The sequence below is a fragment of the Lissotriton vulgaris genome, chromosome 11 (genome assembly GCF_964263255.1).
Source record: "Lissotriton vulgaris chromosome 11, aLisVul1.2, whole genome shotgun sequence".
Taxonomy (NCBI): Eukaryota; Metazoa; Chordata; class Amphibia; order Caudata; family Salamandridae; genus Lissotriton; species Lissotriton vulgaris.
Window position 1 is genome coordinate 38,906,421 of NC_141699.1, and position 23,473 is coordinate 38,929,893.

Consider the following 23,473-nt stretch of genomic DNA (forward strand, 5'->3'; position numbering starts at 1 on the left):
ACTCCACCGCCGCCGCCCACCTGAGGATCAGCCCCGCCCTGTATGAGTAGAGGTCACTCCACCGCCGCCGCCCACCTCAGAATCAGCACCTCACTGTATGAGTTGAGGTCACTCCACCGCCTCCGCCCACCTCAGAATCAACCCCTCACTGTATGAGATGAGGTCACTCCACCGCCTCCACTCACCTCAGGATCAACCCCTCACTGTATGAGCTGAGGTCACTCCGCCGCCTCCACCCACATCAGAATCAGCCCCTCACTGTATGAGTTGAGGTCACTCCACCGCCTCCACACCGCTCAGAATCAGCCCCTCACTGTATGAGTTGAGGTCACTCCACCGCCTCCGCCCACCTCAGAATCAACCCCTCACTGTATGAGTCATGGTCACTCCACCGCCTCCACCCACCTCAGAATCAGCCCCTCACTGTATGAGATGAGGTCACTCCACCGCCTCCGTCCACCTCAGAATCAACCCCTCACTGTATGAGTTGAGGTCACTCCACTGCCTCCACCCCGCTCAGAATCAGCCCCTCACTGTATGAGTTGAGGTCACTCCACCCCCTCCGCCCACCTCAGAATCAACCCCTCACTGTATGAGTCATGGTCACTCCACCGCCGCCGCCCACCTCAGAATCAGCCCCTCACTGTATGAGTTGAGGTCACTCCAGCGCCTCCTCCCCACTCAGAATCAGCCCCACCGCCTCCGCCCACCTCAGAATCAACTCCTGACTGTATGAGTCGAGGTCACTCCACCGCCTCCGCCCTGCTCAGATCAGCCCCTCACTGTATGAGTTGAGGTCACTCCACCACCTCCGACCCGCTCAGAATGAACCCCTCACTGTATGGGTCGAGGTCACTCCACCGCCTCCGCCCTGCTCAGAATCAGCCCCTCACTGTATGAGTTGAGGTCACTCCACCGCCTCCGCCCACCTCAGAATCAACCCCTCACTGTATGAGATGAGGTCACTCCACCGCCTCCGCCCACTCAGAATCAACCCCTCACTGTATGAGAAGAGGTCACTCCGCCGCCTCCACCCACATCAGAATCAGCCCCTCACTGTATGAGTTGAGGTCACTCCACCGCCTCCGCCCATCTCAGAATCAACCCCTCACTGTATGAGATGAGGTCACTCCAACGCCTCCGCCCCGCTCAGAATCAGCCCCTCACTGTATGAGTTGAGGTCACTCCACCGCCTCCGCCCACCTCAGAATCAACCCCTCACTGTATGAGATGAGGTCTCTCCACCGCCTCCGCCCACCTCAGAATCAACCCCTCACTGTATGAGTCGAGGTCACTCCACCGCCTCCGCCCCGCACAGAATCAGCCCCTCACTGTATGAGTTGAGGTCACTCCACCACCTCCGCCCACCTCAGAATCAACCCCTCACTGTATGAGATGAGGTCACTCCACCACCTCCACCCACCTCAGAATCAACCCCTCACTGTATGAGATGAGGTCACTCCACCGCCTCCGCCCACCTCAGAATCAACCCCTCACTGTATGAGATGAGGTCACTCCACCGCCTCCACCCACCTCAGAATCAACCCCTCACTGTATGAGATGAGGTCACTCCACCACCTCCACCCACCTCAGAATCAACCCCTCACTGTATGAGATGAGGTCACTCCACCGCCTCCGCCCACCTCAGAATCAACCCCTCACTGTATGAGATGAGGTCACTCCACCGCCTCCACCCACCTCAGAATCAACCCCTCACTGTATGAGTCGAGGTCACTCCACCGCCTCCGCCCCGCTCAGAATCAGCCCCTCACTTTATGAGTCGAGGTCACTCCACCGCCTCTGCATACTGTGGGGCACAGTTCTAGGCGCTACTGCCTCCCGTGAACGTGGCATTCCATGCTTCTAGGCCTGGAATGGCGCTAAGATGCATTACCCTGCATTACTGACCTGTCTTCCACATGGAGAGTGAGTCTCTATTCCAAGCTTGTTTTTGCACAGGAAGCAGGGAGAGGCGGAAGCGGATGTATTTCAACGGGATGGAGCACAGCCAGAGAAGAGAGTTCAGTGCCACGAGACAGCACAGAAGAGCAGTATAGCACCTGCAGTGTGTAGACAGAGGGTGGTGAGTTTACTTACACAGGGTAGAAGGGCAAGCAGATCAGAGGAGCGAGGCGGTGGAATAGAAGAGTACAGGAGGCAGAGACGGGAATGACAGAGGGAGGCTCTGGAAGAAAGATGGCGCAGAAGCAGAGACAATACAGACAGAAGAGTGATCCAGAGGGGAGCACAGGGGGAGTGTAGGCAGAGTGAGTGTAGCCAGTTGGGTTACTAAGGGTGACATCTTACTCAAGCAGCAACCGCAATTCTTGTCAAGGTGAAGTCACAAGTAACCACGAGTTGACCTTTGATTGATCCTCTGATAGTTTGGCACAAAAGCAGTCAGGCTTAATTTAGAGGCAATGTGTAAGTATGTATGCAGCGCACAAACACTAATGAAGTGAAAGCACAACACAAGAAAACTCTGCACCGATTAAGAAAAATGGATTGCATTTTAATAAATCATTTGAGGCCAAAATGACAAAACTCCAATATGTAGTACCAGGAGGTATGCAATATTAAGAATTTCAAATAAAAATAGTGCTTTAAAGCACAAAATTCCAACTCTAGTCATCTGGTCGCTCCGGACCGGGACACAATCCCAACTTCAGCCCAACTGTGAAGGAGCGCGGGCTGGGTATGCGAACCATGATATGCTCGCTGAACAAAGTACCTTAAATCCTGGAGTGGAGCATTGAAGATCCCGCATGGAGGATGCATTGCGCTGCGGCAATCCCAATGAACTGTTGATGGGGCTTGCGATGTGAGGTTGTGCGATGTTGCTGAGGATGCCTTCGCTGCTGTCTTGTGATCTGGAGTCGTGCATCATGGATGTTTCATGCTGTGGCGATTCTGAGGAGCTGCGAAGCAAAGTCCAGCATCAGGGATGCTTCGCGCAGCAGCAGTTCCGATTTGGAGCTGTGAGGAGATGAGTCGTGCGACATTGGTTGTGCCCAAGAGACCACAACTAGGCTGGAGGAGCAACTCCTGGCCTACGTCCAAGGATCCAGGACTGTGGTAGCGCCATTTGGGGGTAGGAGTCACAGCAGGCAAAGTCCAGGTAGTTCAATGTAGTCTTCTGTCCTAGAGGTTCTGATCAGGAGGCCAGCCATCCAGCCCTTGGAGTCACCCTGGTGGACCCTGGTTGAAGATGCAGGTCAAGTCCTTCTCACTCAGGCTGCAGTGCAGCTTAGAAGCAGTCCTTCTCACAGAAGTACTTCTGAGTTTTCCACTGGCTCAGAGGTGTACTGACAAGTTGGACTCTGACGGTTCAGTTTTTATACCTGGGGCGGGCTTTCAAGTAGGAGAAGGTTCTGGAGGTTTCCAACTCCAGAGGTGTTTGGAATTTTCTGCCTCCAAGCCCCAGTTTGTCTGGAGGCACAAAATACTAGTGTGATAAACATTGTTGGTGTGCTGAGGCAGTCTTTGTGATGTGCAAATGTGGTAGGTGACAGCTCAAACCCCCTATCAAACAGAGGCAACCCATGCTGCCAACACCCATCACCCCTTTGTCTCGCTGCCTAGGAGTAATATACAAAGGCAAACTGATAGCTATACCTAGCCATGTGACCCAGGTTACAGGCTGCAGGCACCAAATGTTTGGGACAAGAAAATGTCAACTTTCTAAAAGTGTATTTTTCAGAATTGTGACTTGAAATCTGACGCTATCATTAAAGAGGGTTTTCATTTTAAATTGCACTTGTTTAGACACTAAACTAGACATTCATACCTGCTTACAATTAAAGAGTTTCTCTTATTAAGTGAAAAAAGGTAACCCCATTTTATACTATGGAAGATGTGAACCTGGCAGTAGTGAAAAAACAAATTGAAGATCTTTTCATTAACATGACATTTAGAAGTTAACAAGATATGTCCATTTTTTAAAATATTCTGCACCCTGCCATGAGGGCTGTTTAGGGCACAGACTAGGGGTGACCTAATTTATTCAAAGGGAAGATTTAGGCCTTGGAACAGATTCATTTTGCCAGGTCGAAATGGCAGTATAAAACTGCACACACAGAATTAATGCAATGCCTGGCCTGGGACATCTTTGACAGGCTGCTTAAGTGGGTGGCACAATTACTGCTGCCGGCCCACCAGAAGCATTTACTTTACAGGTCCTGGGTACATGTAGTGCCACTTTACCAGGCACTTGTAAGTAAAGTAATTGTACCAACGGAATGTAAGCCAATGTTCCCATGTTTAAGGGAGAGAGCACAAGTACGTTAGCACTGGGTAGCAGTGGTAAGCTGCACATAGTCCAAAAGCCAGGAAAAATGAGACCAGAAAAAATGGAGGAGTCAGGCAAGATTTTTGGGGAAGATCCTCCCAAGGCTGAAAGTGGAAGAGAGAGGTTCCAGAATGTAGAGACAGTACAGACAGAAGAGTGCGGCAGTAGAATACAAAGGTAAAGAAAGTAAAGACAGAGCATGGCAGTGGAAGAGAGACGGTGCAGGAGGCCGTGAGAGGATTGGATGGGGGCTTGGTGATGTAATCAATAAGAAGCGGGATCTTCCTTGTTGATTAAGCAAGTTACTTTATTGAATTAAGATGATAGATAATAAGTTATAATGTTAACACTTTGCTTATAAAGATGCTATCTTGTAATTCACGGACTTGGTTGAGACTCACCTCAAGCTATTGGATAAGGTGTTGGGACTGCTGCACAGCCACACTGTACAGTAAAGTATGAAAAGTGTAGGTTCAGGGTTGATAAGGTGCAATACTTGGGGCACAATCTATCATTGGAGGGGATGTCACCTAAGGAAGATCTTTTAAAAGCCATCAGGAGCTGCCCTTCTCCCTCTGACACAGATCAGTTAAGGTTTCCTAAGGCTATGTGAGTACTATGCTAGAATTGTACAGAATTTCGCTTTGCAGACGGGACCTCTTAAAACATTATTGGTCTGGTTTGTAGTTCATTGGGGAAAAGGAACAATGTGGCATATTCAACCAATTGAAGGGCACGATTATCCTAGCACCTGCTCTTCAAGCAAACAGGAATGATGTCACATCTGTGGTCACAGTTGATGCTAGTGGCAAATGTTTGGGAGCTATGCTTATCCAAATAGTGCTTTTGCTTCCAGGAGGTTGACATCGGCTGAGAAAAACTATGGCATTATGAAGAGGGATGCACCACCACGTGTATGGCCAGCTCAACAATTTGCAACTAACTTACTCATGGAGAAAGGAAGTTGTTTTGGTCACTGACCACACGCTGTTAGAGTCATTATTAAATAATAATGCCAGTTTCAGGTTGGTTAGGCCATTATCCAAATGTACGAGTATAATTTCAAGAAGAAACACATTCCCTGGGTACACATTGCAGTGCAGATTTCTTATCCAGATGTCCCACAGATTCTAATGAAGCAGAGATTGCCATTGTGAATGACAAGATGAGGGAGGGATTGGTAGATGGTGTTGCACTTGCAAACTGCTTAATTTCAGAAGACAAATGGCAATCAAGTTGCATCAAAGATGAGAGTTTGAAGAAGTTAAGGGAGTGAATTACTCAGGGGTGCCAAGACACAGTTCAGTGCCTGAAGAATTGAAGGGTTTTAGCAAAAAGAGCAAGTAGCTGAAGAACCAATGGTAAACTCACCGCTCACAGTGATCTTCACCCCTGAATTCGAAACAAGAGGCCCAGGCGACATCCTAAATTTGTCAGATGGGACGGTGCGGCGACGCAAGATGGCCGCCTCCTGAGGAGCTCCCTTGTCTCGAGCACCGCTCGATAATTCCGGGACCTCTTGCAGGATTCGCAGCTCTGCTCCGACAATGGATTTGGGCGTCGGAATGTCTGGAGACCTTGCATTGGTCTGAAAGTTTACTTTTTGTGGCTTTTTGTCTACCTCGCGTTCCCGCAGCTGCCATTTTAGCTCTCTCCTTTGCTGTGCTGGCATTACAGTCTGCGCAATGTTTTACCACTGCCTTTATTCTCACAATTCTTTTTCCCTCGTAATTTTCGCGCATGTTTCCTAACTTTGGAGGCGCAACTGTGGCATTTTAATTTTATTTCTTTCTGCTGAATCACTATTTTATTAGAGACTGCACAGTTTTTTTTTACCGCCACTTCTTGATTCATTTCTGTGGTGGCGGCAGCGTTTCTAGTAGTCTACTCTATAACTATTACTATTTTTTTCAATAGGCAATATTTTTTGTTGCTGTTCCAACAGTAGGTGGAGGATATTTACTGTATACATCAGCCCCGTTCCTAAATAATAATGGAGCGCTCCCATAAACCTCAGGGCTCCGCTACTGGTGGGCGCAAGGAAGCCAATGCTGCACCAGGCAAGCGTCTTGAAAAGGATCCCCCTTCGCCCACCAAATCCATTCTTCCGCTCACCCTTGAGGATATAATGGAGGAATTGCACCTTCTTCGCCCCTTTATGACTGACACTGCTGCTGCGCTGCAACGTATTGAGGATAAATGGGCTAATATTGAATTACGACTCTCTGACGTTGAACAGAAAGTCAGCGATTCTCAAGATGTTGTTGCTGAGGTAGAGTCTCTCACTAAAGAAGTTACTCAACTGAAAAAGACCACAGAGGATTTGGAAAACCGGAATAGGTGCAATAATCTGTGTATTTATGGTATTTCAGAGAATTCTGAGGGTACGAACCTGACTACGTTCCTGAAAATTCTAGTTCTTCCACTGGTGGGCCTACCAAAGACCATGGACTTTAATATCCAGAGGGCACATAGACTTGGACCTCAGAGTGCCTTCACCTCTTCCAAGCCTAGAGGCATCATTGCTTCTTTTCTTCTCTATTCAGGCCTAATCGCTATTATCACTGCTGCAAAACAACATATTTACAACAAGGGGTGGTGAGGGACAGAGTCTCTGAAATAAGCAGAAAGCTCTCACCCAGTCAAGAGATCAGGGCTAGATCCAACACCGTTTTTTAGCTCACTGCACCATCCCAGTTTCAGAACCTGGCTGTATGCAAATTAGTCTGTTCCTGTCCCAGTGCATGATGGGAACAGGGCAAACCAAACTACAAAAGCCAATTCTTACACTGGGAAGGAAACAAGCTCCCGGGGACCGGTTTCTGGCATTACAGCCGTCTTCGGCCCGGTTTGCTTGAATCCTGATGGTGCAATGAGCAAGGGTCTCACATCTGAGAATACCCTTCCACGCTTAGGGTGGACAAAAATATTTACAACAAGGGGTGGTGAGGGACAGAGTCTCTGAATTAAGCAGAAAGCTCTCACCCAGTCAAGAGATCAGGGCTAGATCCAACACCGTTTTTTAGCTCACTGCACCATCCCAGTTTCAGAACCTGGCTGTATGCAAATTAGTCTGTTCCTGTCCCAGTGCATGATGGGAACAGGGCAAACCAAACTACAAAAGCCAATTCTTACACTGGGAAGGAAACAAGCTCCCGGGGACCGGTTTCTGGCATTACAGCCGTCTTCGGCCCGGTTTGCTTGAATCCTGATGGTGCAATGAGCAAGGGTCTCACATCTGAGAATACCCTTCCACGCTTAGGGTGGACAAAAATATTTACAACAAGGGGTGGTGAGGGACAGAGTCTCTGAATTAAGCAGAAAGCTCTCACCCAGTCAAGAGATCAGGGCTAGATCCAACACCGTTTTTTAGCTCACTGCACCATCCCAGTTTCAGAACCTGGCTGTATGCAAATTAGTCTGTTCCTGTCCCAGTGCATGATGGGAACAGGGCAAACCAAACTACAAAAGCCAATTCTTACACTGGGAAGGAAACAAGCTCCCGGGGACCGGTTTCTGGCATTACAGCCGTCTTCGGCCCGGTTTGCTTGAATCCTGATGGTGCAATGAGCAAGGGTCTCACATCTGAGAATACCCTTCCACGCTTAGGGTGGACAAAAATATTTACAACAAGGGGTGGTGAGGGACAAGGTCTCTGAATTAAGCAGAAAGCTCTCACCCAGTCAAGAGATCAGGGCTAGATCCAACACCGTTTTTTAGCTCACTGCACCATCCCAGTTTCAGAACCTGGCTGTATGCAAATTAGTCTGTTCCTGTCCCAGTGCATGATGGGAACAGGGCAAACCAAACTACAAAAGCCAATTCTTACACTGGGAAGGAAACAAGCTCCCGGGGACCGGTTTCTGGCATTACAGCCGTCTTCGGCCCGGTTTGCTTGAATCCTGATGGTGCAATGAGCAAGGGTCTCACATCTGAGAATACCCTTCCACGCTTAGGGTGGACAAAAATATTTACAACAAGGGGTGGTGAGGGACAGAGTCTCTGAATTAAGCAGAAAGCTCTCACCCAGTCAAGAGATCAGGGCTAGATCCAACACCGTTTTTTAGCTCACTGCACCATCCCAGTTTCAGAACCTGGCTGTATGCAAATTAGTCTGTTCCTGTCCCAGTGCATGATGGGAACAGGGCAAACCAAACGACAAAAGCCAATTCTTACACTGGGAAGGAAACAAGCTCCCGGGGACCGGTTTCTGGCATTACAGCCGTCTTCGGCCCGGTTTGCTTGAATCCTGATGGTGCAATGAGCAAGGGTCTCACATCTGAGAATACCCTTCCACGCTTAGGGTGGACAAAAATATTTACAACAAGGGGTGGTGAGGGACAGAGTCTCTGAATTAAGCAGAAAGCTCTCACCCAGTCAAGAGATCAGGGCTAGATCCAACACCGTTTTTTAGCTCACTGCACCATCCCAGTTTCAGAACCTGGCTGTATGCAAATTAGTCTGTTCCTGTCCCAGTGCATGATGGGAACAGGGCAAACCAAACTACAAAAGCCAATTCTTACACTGGGAAGGAAACAAGCTCCCGGGGACTGGTTTCTGGCATTACAGCCGTCTTCGGCCCGGTTTGCTTGAATCCTGATGGTGCAATGAGCAAGGGTCTCACATCTGAGAATACCCTTCCACGCTTAGGGTGGACAAAAATATTTACAACAAGGGGTGGTGAGGGACAGAGTCTCTGAATTAAGCAGAAAGCTCTCACCCAGTCAAGAGATCAGGGCTAGATCCAACACCGTTTTTTAGCTCACTGCACCATCCCAGTTTCAGAACCTGGCTGTATGCAAATTAGTCTGTTCCTGTCCCAGTGCATGATGGGAACAGGGCAAACCAAACTACAAAAGCCAATTCTTACACTGGGAAGGAAACAAGCTCCCGGGGACCGGTTTCTGGCATTACAGCCGTCTTCGGCCCGGTTTGCTTGAATCCTGATGGTGCAATGAGCAAGGGTCTCACATCTGAGAATACCCTTCCACGCTTAGGGTGGACAAAAATATTTACAACAAGGGGTGGTGAGGGACAGAGTCTCTGAATTAAGCAGAAAGCTCTCACCCAGTCAAGAGATCAGGGCTAGATCCAACACCGTTTTTTAGCTCACTGCACCATCCCAGTTTCAGAACCTGGCTGTATGCAAATTAGTCTGTTCTTGTCCCAGTGCATGATGGGAACAGGGCAAACCAAACTACAAAAGCCAGTTCTTACACTGGGAAGGAAACAAGCTCCCGGGGACCGGTTTCTGGCATTACAGCCGTCTTCGGCCCGGTTTGCTTGAATCCTGATGGTGCAATGAGCAAGGGTCTCACATCTGAGAATACCCTTCCACGCTTAGGGTGGACAAAAATATTTACAACAAGGGGTGGTGAGGGACAGAGTCTCTGAATTAAGCAGAAAGCTCTCACCCAGTCAAGAGATCAGGGCTAGATCCAACACCGTTTTTTAGCTCACTGCACCATCCCAGTTTCAGAACCTGGCTGTATGCAAATTAGTCTGTTCCTGTCCCAGTGCATGATGGGAACAGGGCAAACCAAACTACAAAAGCCAATTCTTACACTGGGAAGGAAACAAGCTCCCGGGGACTGGTTTCTGGCATTACAGCCGTCTTCGGCCCGGTTTGCTTGAATCCTGATGGTGCAATGAGCAAGGGTCTCACATCTGAGAATACCCTTCCACGCTTAGGGTGGACAAAAATATTTACAACAAGGGGTGGTGAGGGACAGAGTCTCTGAATTAAGCAGAAAGCTCTCACCCAGTCAAGAGATCAGGGCTAGATCCAACACCGTTTTTTAGCTCACTGCACCATCCCAGTTTCAGAACCTGGCTGTATGCAAATTAGTCTGTTCCTGTCCCAGTGCATGATGGGAACAGGGCAAACCAAACTACAAAAGCCAATTCTTACACTGGGAAGGAAACAAGCTCCCGGGGACCGGTTTCTGGCATTACAGCCGTCTTCGGCCCGGTTTGCTTGAATCCTGATGGTGCAATGAGCAAGGGTCTCACATCTGAGAATACCCTTCCACGCTTAGGGTGGACAAAAATATTTACAACAAGGGGTGGTGAGGGACAGAGTCTCTGAATTAAGCAGAAAGCTCTCACCCAGTCAAGAGATCAGGGCTAGATCCAACACCGTTTTTTAGCTCACTGCACCATCCCAGTTTCAGAACCTGGCTGTATGCAAATTAGTCTGTTCCTGTCCCAGTGCATGATGGGAACAGGGCAAACCAAACTACAAAAGCCAATTCTTACACTGGGAAGGAAACAAGCTCCCGGGGACCGGTTTCTGGCATTACAGCCGTCTTCAGCCCGGTTTGCTTGAATCCTCCCCCTTTTCTAAATCGCAAAACAACATAAGCAACTCTTCTGGTCTGGCCACAGAATTTTCTTTAGTCAAGATGTTGCCAAGTCGACCGCTACTCGTCGGAAAGAATTTCTGGACTTGAGACCTGCATTGCACTCAATGAATGCTCGATATGGCCTGATCCATCCCTGTTTCTTTAAAGTCACCTTTAAGGATAGAACATGGAGCTTCGAAGAACCGCCGGAACTTCGAAAGTTTATCCACTCTCACAAAGGAGAATCAATGGACTTAGGCAAACCATGTAAATAACAAGGACCCCCTGATATGGATATGACTCCTGGGTCAGGGATAACAATTTTTTGTAATAGCAAATACCCAGGCAGACTTCAAACACAAAAGCTGGCTAAATAGTCAAAATAAAAACATAAATGTGTACTGAATAAAAAGTAATGCAATGGACTGGAATGATATCAAAAATGATTGAAATTTAATAGAAAATACACTCTTTACATAAAATACATAAAAAACATGTGGCTATTATTTAAATTTACATTAGAAGCACATCATGATACATAAAAAAAGGATCTTTTGTTTTCCTTTTTGTGAAGATTAGGGCTGTGTGTCAACGCGTTTCGACAAAGTCTTTTGTCTTCATCAGGACTAGTAGATAGTCAGCCACTCTCTCTTACGTACTTGTGTCTCCTTTTCAAAGGGTGCAGGATGCAGTTCCTAGAAAAGGCTCTTTATAGCTTTGGAGCGAATCAACGGGACGCAGTGTATGTTGGTTAAAAGGCGCATGGTCAAACTGGTGCAGGCACTTACGTGCTTGTATCTCCTTTTTAGAGGATGCCGTGATGCAATTCTTAGAAAAGCTCTTTGTAGCTTTTGCGCGAATCGAGGGATGCGGTAAATGCCGGTCTAGATGCACGCGGTAAAAGTGATACAGGCACGTTTCGATAGGTGTGCTGCTGCTCGAAAAAAGGGTCCTCCTTCAGCGATTCCGGATAGATGAATGGCGTTCATCTATCCGGAATCGCTGAAGGAGGACCCTTTTTTCGAGCAGCAGCACACCTATCGAAACGTGCCTGTATCACTTTTACCGCGTGCATCTAGACTCTAAAAAGGAGATACAAGCACGTAAGTGCCTGCACCAGTTTGACCACGCGCCTTTTAACCAACATACACTGCGTCCCGTTGATTCGCTCCAAAGCTATAAAGAGCCTTTTCTAGGAACTGCATCCTGCACCCTTTGAAAAGGAGACACAAGTACGTAAGAGAGAGTGGCTGACTATCTACTAGTCCTGATGAAGACAAAAGACTTTGTCGAAACGCGTTGACACACAGCCCTAATCTTCACAAAAAGGAAAACAAAAGATCCTTTTTTTATGTATCATGATGTGCTTCTAATGTAAATTTAAATAATAGCCACATGTTTTTTATGTATTTTATGTAAAGAGTGTATTTTCTATTAAATTTCAATCATTTTTGATATCATTCCAGTCCATTGCATTACTTTTTATTCAGTACACATTTATGTTTTTATTTTGACTATTTAGCCAGCTTTTGTGTTTGAAGTCTGCCTGGGTATTTGCTATTACAAAAAAAACTTAGGCAAACCATGAACATGACTTATTGTTCTTGCTGACTGTTTATTTTTTGTTAGTTTTGCCTCCCTTCACTATTTATCATAACCCTTTTTTATTCTCTTTGGTGTCTTTCAGGTTCGTCTCCCCCACTGTGGTCGGTGCTTCCTCTTCCATTTGTTGCCTCATGCACACCTTGTGTGTATTGTATTCCCTGCGATCCTGTTTCTCCTAGTCCATGGTAAACTTTCCTTTTTGTCCCATGTCATTATTTTTTACTTCTCTTGGCTCGTGGTTTCTCTTCCGTGTGGTCATCTTGTTTTCTCCTTGCCCCCCTTCCCATTTCATTGTTTTTCCTTCTGTTTCACCCCACGGCTGAAGTCTTTGGACTTCTGGTCATCTCCTTTTGGATTCTTATCTGGGTGGAGTCCCTTCTTCCACCTTCTCTTTTTCTGGCTTTTGCCTTTCTCCTTTCTTTTTTACTCTTTCTTTTTTCTCTGATTCATTATTGGCTGTTCAATACTCTGACTACTTTGTCTTTTTACTCCTTTACTTTTTCACCATGCCTTTCTTTCTTGGCTGCTGTCTTGTTCGCTTCATACTTTTGGGAATTTTTTTGTTCTTTTCATCCCTCGCTGTTAATTTTTCCACTTCTTTTCACTCTCTTTCTCATATACTCTTTTCCTTATTTTCACATACTTCCTAGCCTCTTACTTCTTGCTTTTTTGTTTCCTACTGACATTGACATTTCCTCTTCTCAACTTCCTTTCAATTTTCTATTTCTATCTTTCTCATACTTATGAAAGGATTGCGCATCATTACATGGAATGTTAAGGGTTTGCATAATCCCATTAAACGACAACGGGTGTTATTGCACCTGGCCAGATTAAACTGCCAAATTGCAATGTTACAAGAATCACACCGTCAGCTTGAGGAATTAACTACGTTACGTAAACATTGGGTTGACGAAGTTTTCTACTCGCATGCTGTTCACAATAAGAATGGTGTGATTATCCTGTTTCATAAATCTTTAAATGTTTTGTTATAAAATAAATTCTTAGATGATGATTGTAGATGGCTTTATCTAGATGTTACTGTTAACAAACACCAGTTATCTCTTTGCAATGTTTATGGTCCAACTGGTGTTGATGTTTCTTTTTGGAATAACCTCTTGATTTTCTCTCCTCCCATGTAGCAGATCACCTAATCTTTGGAGGGGATTGTAACCAACTCATGGACCCTTTCCTTGATAGGAAATCCCTGACCAGATATGTGCCGAATGGATTGCAGAAGGGCTTCCTAAAAACCATTGCCAATAGAGGATTAGTTGACACTTGGCGTATTTCCCACCCCGATACTCTAGAATTCTCTTTCTTTTCCCCCATACATAATTCTCACTCACATATTGATTATCTTTTTCGTACACAATCAGCCTTTCAATTCATGACCAAGGTTGGGATTGGCTCTATACTCATATCTGATCATGCTCCAGTAATACTTGATATGAATTTCCCCATTTCTTCTCCTACTTCCAAGAGATGGCGCTTTTACAACTCCCTCCTGCTTGATTCGCAATTCTCGGCACAATTTATTCCATTTGCCCAATAGTTCTTCTAACATAATCTCACCTCTGTATCTGACTTCCACGTCGTCTGAGATTCTTTCAAAGCCTCGGCTAGGGGCTTCATAATTGATTTTGTTTCCTGGGAAAAAAAATCTCTTTTGCACTCACTTTCACTTCTTAAGCAAATTAAAGATTTGGAACACAAATACTTTACCACCAAGGGCCACAATACTTTACCTCTCCTCATTCAGGCCAAAATGCAATATAATAAACTCTCGTGAGATTCGGCCAGCAACATTCTCCTTAAATTTAATTCTAAAATGTATGGTGGTCGCAATAAGGCAGGCAGATCCCTAGCAAATTATCTCAAGATTAAAAAACAAAAACCCCAAATCGTCTCCATCAAGGATAACTCTGGAACTCTGCACTTTTCGGATTCTTCTATCCTTGATTGCTTTTCAACTTATTATTCTTCTCTTTATACCCCCGAATCCTCCCCATCCCCTTACCTTATTGATTCTTTCTTTCACAAAATTCCCAAACCTAAAGATAATATTCCCGATCTTACATCTCTTGATGCTCCTATTTCTGTGATGTAGTTAACTGAGGCATTGACCCTATTACCAAAAGATAACCAGGACCAGATGGTTTCTCTGTCCGCTGTTTTCTTAATTTCAAGGCTTTCTTAACACCCCACCTTTTATCACTGAATAACTCTTTTTTTGTTGACTGGCGAATCGCATGGTTCTTTTACACAAGCAATGGAGCGACCTTCTGATCCTGTCTGGTGCCTCCCCTCACCGCCACCCAGCCCCCTGTATGACCTATGATCCGCTGCCACTGCCACCCGTGTTAGCCCGCCTGCATCACTGCTGAGTACTATTCTGTTATTGTTTTACATCTGTGTCCATTTTGCCTTCTGTACACCTGTGTCTGTTTTTTACCCTTGTCCCCGCCTCCTTGTCTCCCATTGGCGGCCCCGCTCCCACCTCCCAGCTGCTCCTCCCTCCCTCTGCCCCTCATATGGAGACCGTGCATAGGCCGCGCAGCGGAAGCGCGCAGCAGGCGCGCCGCTGGTGCTCCAAATGCGTGCCAAAGGCAAGCCCATCTGCGCCCATCCGCGCCTGGACCTCGCCTAGCGCCAGAATCCCTGGTCCCAACCGATGCCAGGAACCCTGACTGAGATACAACACCACCTCTCTCAACGCACTCAACACCGGACGACCACCCGCCTGCTATCAAGCCACCCCGAGACGCATCCACGGACCCTTCACCTGCCTAGCCTGCAAATTCACCTGCCTCCGAACAAGCACACCGCCCGCCGGACCTAACATCAACAACAACCACCTCAAGTGCATCCTCCTCAACACCCGCTCCATCCACAAGCACGCCGTCGAACTCTGGGACCTCCTCGACACAACAGCACCGTACGTCGCCTTCCTCAAGGAAACCTGGATGAACGCCTCCTCGGCCCCCGACATCGCCATAGCCATCCCGGACGGCTACAAGATCACCCGGAAGGACCGCGCCAACCAAACCGAAGGAGTAATCGCCATCTTCTACAGGAACACCATTAGCGTCACGACCAACGCCGAGGACACACTCTCCGCCGCCGAACACCTACACTTCCAGATCCACACTGACCTCAAAACTACACTCAGAGGAGCCCTCATCTACAGACCCCCGGGTCCGTGCACACAATTCAGCGAAACCATCGCCGACTTCGTCAGCCCGCACGCACTAACCTCACCCTAGGGGACCTGAACTTCCACCTGGAGAACAACAACGACAACAACACCACGACCCTGCTCGACAACCTCGCCAACCTCGGACTCAAGCAACTGGTGAACACCCCCACCCAGTACGCCGGCCACACGCTGGACCCCATCTTTTTCGCCAGCAACCACGTCTCCTTCCGCCACTCCACAGGACTACACTGAACCGACCACATCTGCATCCACTTCACCTTCACGAAGACTACATCCCACCACCGCACGCCACAGATCCCCCGCAGATGCTGGAGCAAAGTCACCACAGACCAGCTAACCACATCACTGAGCCAGAACACACCAACCGACACCTCTGACACCAACGACGCAGCCCACAAATCTCGCACAGTGGATCACCAACTGCGCCGACAACCTTGCTCCACTGAAGAACCCCCCAAGCAAGACCAGCAACAGGAAAACCACATGGTTTACCGACGCCCTCTATGACTCAAAGAAATCCTGCCGTACTCTCGAAAAAACCTGGCGCCACGAACGGACGACAGAAAGCATGACAGCCCTCAAGAACGCCACTCGTGTACACCACCAGCTGATCCGCACCACCAAAAGGACATCGTTCAACGAGCGGCTGGACAAAAACCCACAACAGCAAGGAACTCTTCAACATTGTAAAAGAACTCTCCAGCGCCAGCAACAACGACATCACACCGTCGCAAGACCTTGTCACGTTCTTCTACTGCAAGATCGCAGATATACACAACAGCTTTGATGCCCAGACTCCGCCTCCAGTCACTAAACCAACGACCCCCACCACCACCCTCAGCGCCTGGACCCCCATCAGCACAGAAGACACCACCCACGTCATGAACACCATCCACTCTGGCTCTCCCTCTGACCCATGCCCCCATCACAACTACAACAAAGCCGACACCATCATCGCACCCCACCTTCGGAAAGTCATAAACAACTCCTTCGTGGCAGCCACCTTCCAAATGAGCTGGAAGCACACAGAGATCAATGCCCTTTTGAAAAAACCCACAGTAACCCCTTAAGACCTCGAGAACTTCCGCCTCATCTCTCTTCTTCCCTTCCCGGCAAAAGTCATCGAGAAGATCGTCAATAAACAGCTGACTGCATTCCTCGAGGCAAACAACTTGCTCGAACCATCCCAGTCCAGATTTCGAGCCAACCACAGCACCGAGACCGCCCTCATCGCAGCCACCGACGACATCAGGAACCTGATGGACAACGGGGAGACAACCGCCCTCATCCTCCTAGACCTCTCAGGCGCCTTTGATACCGTCTGCCACCGCACCCTAATAACCCGCCTCTACAACACTGGGATCCAAGGAAAAGCCCTGGACTGGATCACCTCGTTCCTCTCCAACAGAACCCAGAGAGTCCGCTTCCCGCCGTTCCGCTTCGCGGCCACCAAGATCATCTGCGGCATACCCCAAGGCTCCTCGCTCAGCCCAACCCTCTTCAATATCTACATGAGCCCCCTCGCCTCCATTGCACGCAAACAAAACCTCAACATCATCTCCTACGCCGACGACACCCAGCTGATACTCTCCCTCACCAAAGACCCAGCCACCGCCAAAACCAACCTCCAGGAAGGAATGAAAGACGTCGCAGAATGGATGAAGCTCGGTCGGCTAAAACTGAACTCAGACAAGATGGAGGTCCTCATCCTCGGACAAACCCCATCTGCCTCGAACTACTCCTGGTGGCCCACAGCGCTGGGCACCGCACCGACACCCACGGACCTTGCACGCAACCTGGGATTCATCTTGGACTCCCCCCTCACGATGACCAAACAAATCAACGCCATCTCATTCTCATGCTTCAACACCCTGCGCCTGCTCCGAAAGATCTTCCGGTGGATCCCCACCGAAACCAGAAAGACGGTCACCTAGGCCTTGGTCACCAGCCGACTGGACTACGGGAACGCCCTTTACGCAGAAACCACAGCCAAACTTCAGAAACGTCTTCAGCGAATACAGAACGCCTCCACACGACTCATCCTCAACATCCCTCGCCACAGCCACATATCTGCCCACCTGAGAAACCTGCACTGGCTCCCTGCCAGCAAGAGGATCAAGTTCAGGCTCCTCACCCACGCACACAAAGCACTCCACGACATGGGCTCCGAATACCTCAACAACCGCCTCTCGTTCTACACTCCTACCCGCCAGCTCCGCTCCGCCAGCCTCGCCCTCGCCACCGTCCCACGGATTCGCAGAACCACCACAGGAGGAAGATTATTCTCCCTCCCCGCACACCTACGACTGACCCAGGACCATCTCACCTTCAGGAAACACCTCAAGACCTGGCTATTCAAAGAAGTAGCCCCCCCCCCCTCCCTTCAGCGCCTTGAGACCCTCGCGGGTGAGGAGCGCTCTATAAATGTATTCATTGATTGATTGATTGATTGAATGCTGTGTCTCATTCCTAAAAAGGATAAGGATCCTACCCTCTGCAAGAACTATAGACCAATCTCATTAATCAACACTGATTGTAAAATGTACGCTAAACTTCTCGCCCTCCGCATTAATAAAGTCATCCCCAATCTTGTTAATGTTTTTCAATCGGGTTTTGTGAAAGGCCGTTCAATTACTGATAATTTGCGTACCCTTCTCAATATTATCCATTTAGCCTCAAAATCTGACTCCCCTCTTGCAGCTATTACTCTGGACCCGAGATGGCTTTTGATAGGGTGAGCTGGGATTTCATATTTGGGCCTTTCAAGTGGCATGGTTTTAGCCCCACTATCATTAAACTCATAAAGCTTCTCTATTCTTCACCGTCTACTTCAGTTTGGGTTAATGGTTCTCAATCTCAATACTTCCGTCTCCTCAGGGGCATGAGGCAGGGCTGTCCTCTTTCTCCCCTCCTTTTCATCCTAGCCCTCCAACCCTCTCTAGAAACTATCATGCGTTCTCAGGATTATACGGGATTTCATTATAAAGATGTGGTTATAAAATGTACTGCTTATGCAGATGATATCCTCCTTTTTATTTCTAACCCATCCACTTACCTTCCGGCCTTTGTTTCTTTATTACAAGACGATTCCAGTTTTTCGGGTTATAAATAAGATGTCGACAAATCTGAAATTCTCCCTTTAAATAAATTCTGCCTTCCATGTTTTTGGGTTCTGGTTTTGAATGGGCCTCTTCTCACATCAAGTGTCTTGGTGTTTTATACTTTAATAATCTAAAAGATCCTATTAAACTAAATAATTCCGAAATTCTAAAAAAGATCATGGCCCTCACTGTAGAAGTAGAAAAAGCTTTATTTCGATTTTTGTAAATTAAAAAATCATAAAAGCTACAACAAGAAGAGAATCAATACATGATGTACACAGAAATAACATTGCGTTTACGACAAATTACATATATACAAATATTAAGAACATATTAAACTTTTCCTTTTTCTAAAAACACTTTTTAAAAAGCCAACCACGGTGGCCACACACAGTTCATTATTAAGTGATTGAAGATACAATAAGGCTGGGCGGCACTGGTACCAAGTTCCGTGACTCTTCAAGAGTGGTTTAATCCATCGGACTCTCTCATTGTGATACAATTTACAGAAGAGAATCACATGGAGGGTTGATTGTTCTGCCCTCCCATCACATGGACATTTGGTGAGTACTTTAGACCAGTCATTGGTTTGTGGGAATAAAATTAGGCGAAAAAAGATGTTAAATCTAAGCCTGGTAAGTAGGAACCTGTCAAAGCCCTTAGTACATCAGATCAGGTAGGGTTCCATATTAGCCGAGGTAAGCAGTAGTTGGTGCTGCACAACCGTTTCCTTATTCAGCTCTGAACCTAGTCTCATGGATTCTAAATGGTGCCAACAAATGTTTTTTAGATCTTTCCTCGAGATCCTGGATAGCTCCTCGGGTGAAGTATAAAACTCAGGCTTCCCTAGATCTTGGCAGAACTTTTGGATGTATGACAACCACGCTATAATATTGGATTTATCGAGAGCCATGACATCGCGGATAATCTCTCTATTGAGTTCCAGGTCCACTACCGTCCAAACCCTGTGCCAAAGTAACAAAGGTTGCATCGCAATCAAATCACTGATGTGTCAAACCCCCAGCTCGGCATGGCAATTGAATACAGATAAACTAGATGGAATGGCTAAAATAAATCTTAAAAAAGCATTTTCTACAACTTGTAGTTCCCTGGTATCTTGGATACCCCAAACGTGAGCCCCGTAAGTGGCTGTACTCACACATTTGGCCAAGTAAATTTTAAGTAAAATTTCGGGGGGTCTTTTGCCCATTTTGCGAGAGAAGACCATAAGTGCTGCAGTTGCTTTTTTAAACAACAGAGTCCTGCTCCTTATTGCTGGGCCCCAGTGTCCCCCACCCTCAAGGACTACTCCTAAATAAGAGAAGGATTTAGTATTTTGCACTTTTTCCTTGCGTGCAAACAGTTTGCAAGTTTTGGACTTGCCCCTGGTGCACGTCATTGCAAAGGTTTTTTTCACGTTTAATGACAGTCCCCTGGATTCCATTAAGTTCATATAAGTGTCCAGGGCTGACTGCAGACCTCTCTCTGTCCTCGCCAAAATAACGGCGTCGTCAGCATATAGTAAAGACACCACTTGTTTGGAGTTAATTCTAGGCGAGTCAATAACTTTGGACGCCACGTGGAACGGCTTAGTGCATTCTCCGCTAGTTCCATATCTCACCCTTGCCCTTGCCCCAGCATAAAGTTGTCTAAGGAAAGAGATAATTGCCTCTTCTACTTTAAGATCCTCTAGCACCTTCCACAGTCGATCATGCTTCACGCAGTCGAATGCGGCACTCAAGTCGACAAATGCCGCGCAGAGTTTGCCTGCCTTGGCCTAGACGTATTTCCCTCTGAGAAGTGTGAAATTCAGGACCTGTTCCACAGTTCCCATCCCCTCGCGGAACCCGTACTGAACCGGGGATAGCACTCCTGCTTCTTCAACCCAGGAAGATAATTGGTTCAGGACGGCCCTTCCCGTGATCTTCATGAAGGAGTCAAGAAGGGAGATAGGGCGATAACAAGAAGGGCTCTCCCTATCTCCCTTCTTGAAGATGGGAATAATAATGGAATCAGACCAGGTCCTAGGGAACCCCAGCACACAGCTAATGTCCAAAACTCTCTTCAGTATGGGAGCCCATAAATCGACTGAATGTTTGAATAAATCGATGGGGACCCTGTCTATTCCTGGGGCTTTGCTTCCCTTACTCTGCTCAATGGCAGCAGACATTTCGCCAATTGAAATAGCCAAGTTAACAGGTTGAAAGTTCCGGGCCACTTCCCTATCTGGACCCCCCATATCGACAAGCTTTGGAAACCCCTCCGGGTTATAAACTTCCGAAAAGAAGTCGATCCAGGTAGCTTCGTTAATGACAACCTCCACCCGGGCTTTGTTAGGTGCATTGAAAAAGGGTGCATTGACTGCTCGCCAAAATAAGGCACAATCCTTAGATTCTGCAGCAGTAACCAGGTTGTTCCAGGCCTCCTGTTTAATGTTGTTCTTACAGTTCTTCCGGGAAAGACGGTAAGCTTTCCTACAATTGGCTACCTCGACCGGGTCCCTGATCTTGTTGTGTAATGTGGCCATAAGATGTGAATGTGTCCTAGAGCATGGGGCGTCGAACCAGGAATTAGTCGTTAACCTAGTGGTAGGGCCATTCCCCTTTCTGGACAAACTATCTCGTATAGTCTGTGTGATAGCCTCAAAGGCAGCCAATGTCCCCTCGTGAGAGGATTCTACGTCTAAACACCTATCGATGGTTTCCAAAGATCCCCTAACTATCTTGGCAGACATAGCCTCCGGATCAATCCGGCTCCATTTAATGGCATAACCATTTTGTCTAGGCATGTCGCAGGATTTTAACCAAGACAATCTCTCTATCAACGAACTAGACTTAGCCTGAGGTATATTAATGGCAAAAGAAAGAGGGAGATGGTCGCTGAATCCTACAGGATAGGTGGAATAATCTGCATACCATGTAGCATGGCTTTCCGAGGCAACAATAAAGTCTATAGTGGTGCCGAGCCCCCTTCCCACAAAGGTAGCACCAAATTCTACACGGGGGGGACACAGCCTGTTAACAAAGTCTAGATTGAAGGATGCCATCATATCATTCAAGGATTCACCACCTTCCTGATGGGAAAAGTGTGGAGAAGCAGTCTCCTCCCCTGCCCCAGTGATTCCACAACCCCCCCTCTCATGGACACACAAATTGTAGTTAAAATCTCCCCCGCAGACAATTATACAATCCCTCCCTTTCGGGATAAAAATACCAATGATGTCTTTGGTCACGGATAGTACCAAGTCTGGGACTAAACGTTTATGCAAGTTGTTATAAATATTGACCAGGGTAATGTCGACCTTGGAAACCATCCGGATTAGTAAGATTTGGTGGCAAGATCCTGTCTTGACTACTTTAATATTTACAACACCCAACAAATTTGAAATATATATGCATAGTCCTCCCATGTTCCTCCCACGCTTAGAGGGTACGGCTGTAGCATGAAAGATTCTAAACCCATTTAGGTGAACAGGCTCAATTAACCAAGTTTCTTGGAGAAACAAAAATCCAAATGGCCCCACAAATTCAACCCAAGAGGAATCCGATACCTTGTCCTTGATCCCTGAAACGTTCCAGAATAGGAGCTCGATGTTCCCTTGAACGCTATATTTAACATCTTGACCCCTATTACTGCAATTATCAGGAAGCTCATGTATCTGACTGGCAGTACTGGGATCAGGGACTTCGAGGAGGTAAGTGCTCGGACTACTTCAATATCAGACGGGATTCCAGCCCAACTCATCTATGTTGGATAACGCCAGACAGGTCGCCTCCCCACCACTTTACACATGTTGGTCGATTATAGTGCTGCTTTTGATGGCATTGACCCTAGCATACATTGTGCAAAACTCGCAAAGTGGGGTATCCAGAGGAAACACCTGGCAACCATTACGACGCTCCATACCGGCACATGGGTTCGCACCAAGCTTACGAAGACACATGTAATAGCTTCGATCTATACGAACAAAGAGTTAAGACAGGGCTATATGATCCCTCCCACACCGTTCAATCTATACACCACGGACTTGGGAGAGGTGCTTTTGAAAGTCAACATCTTTCCGCCCAAACTAGGCCATCTTAGGCTTCCCATTATACATTATGCGGATGATCTGAAGCTACTGGGTCAAAACAGAATTGCAATGAAAAGGCATTGGAGACATTACATCTATATAATATGGAAAACAAACTTCAACCCAATGCCAATGCCACAAAAACGAAGGTTCTGTGCAAAAAGTTGTAGTAAACCTACCATTGCATGACTAAGGCGGGTCCTGACACAATCAGGGAAGCACTGAAAGCAGTTTTCCAGGATGATACTAGTCGTTGGGCTTGGCATCTCACAAAGGCAAACGAGTCCCGGGGCCTGCCCCCAGATATTATAAGTGACGCATCCTTAACAATGGTTAGCTTGAAAAGTTTGTTACAGAAACAAGGTAGCACATTTCAAGGGAAGATGATCTTGAACGGATTAGATAGACTCCTGGCGCAGAGGGCCTTGTTGACTCACATGAAGCCAGAGCATGTCAACCATATCAGAAGGCAGGGCTGGGAAGGTAAGCCCTGCAGAATATTCTGAGAACCAGGCTCCTAACACTGCCAACATGGGTCTACAGGGGCCACTGGAAACACACATTGCCAGGAAACCAGGGATGTGTTAATATCACACAGAATCAGCTGAGCACGTTTTTTATTGCTCCCCAGGCCAGCTCGGCCAGAGGTGATCATAGCTAAGAACGATTGAGCAGATTTACAAGAAAGTGACGCATCTGTACAGATGTGTCACTTTCCCTGCGCCACCCTCATAAACCCTTGTGCCACCATGGATACACCGTATTTACAATGTGGCGCACCTTGGTGCAAGGAATGACAGATGCGTTAGAAATTCTGTCGCATCTGTTGGCAGAAAAGTCACACAT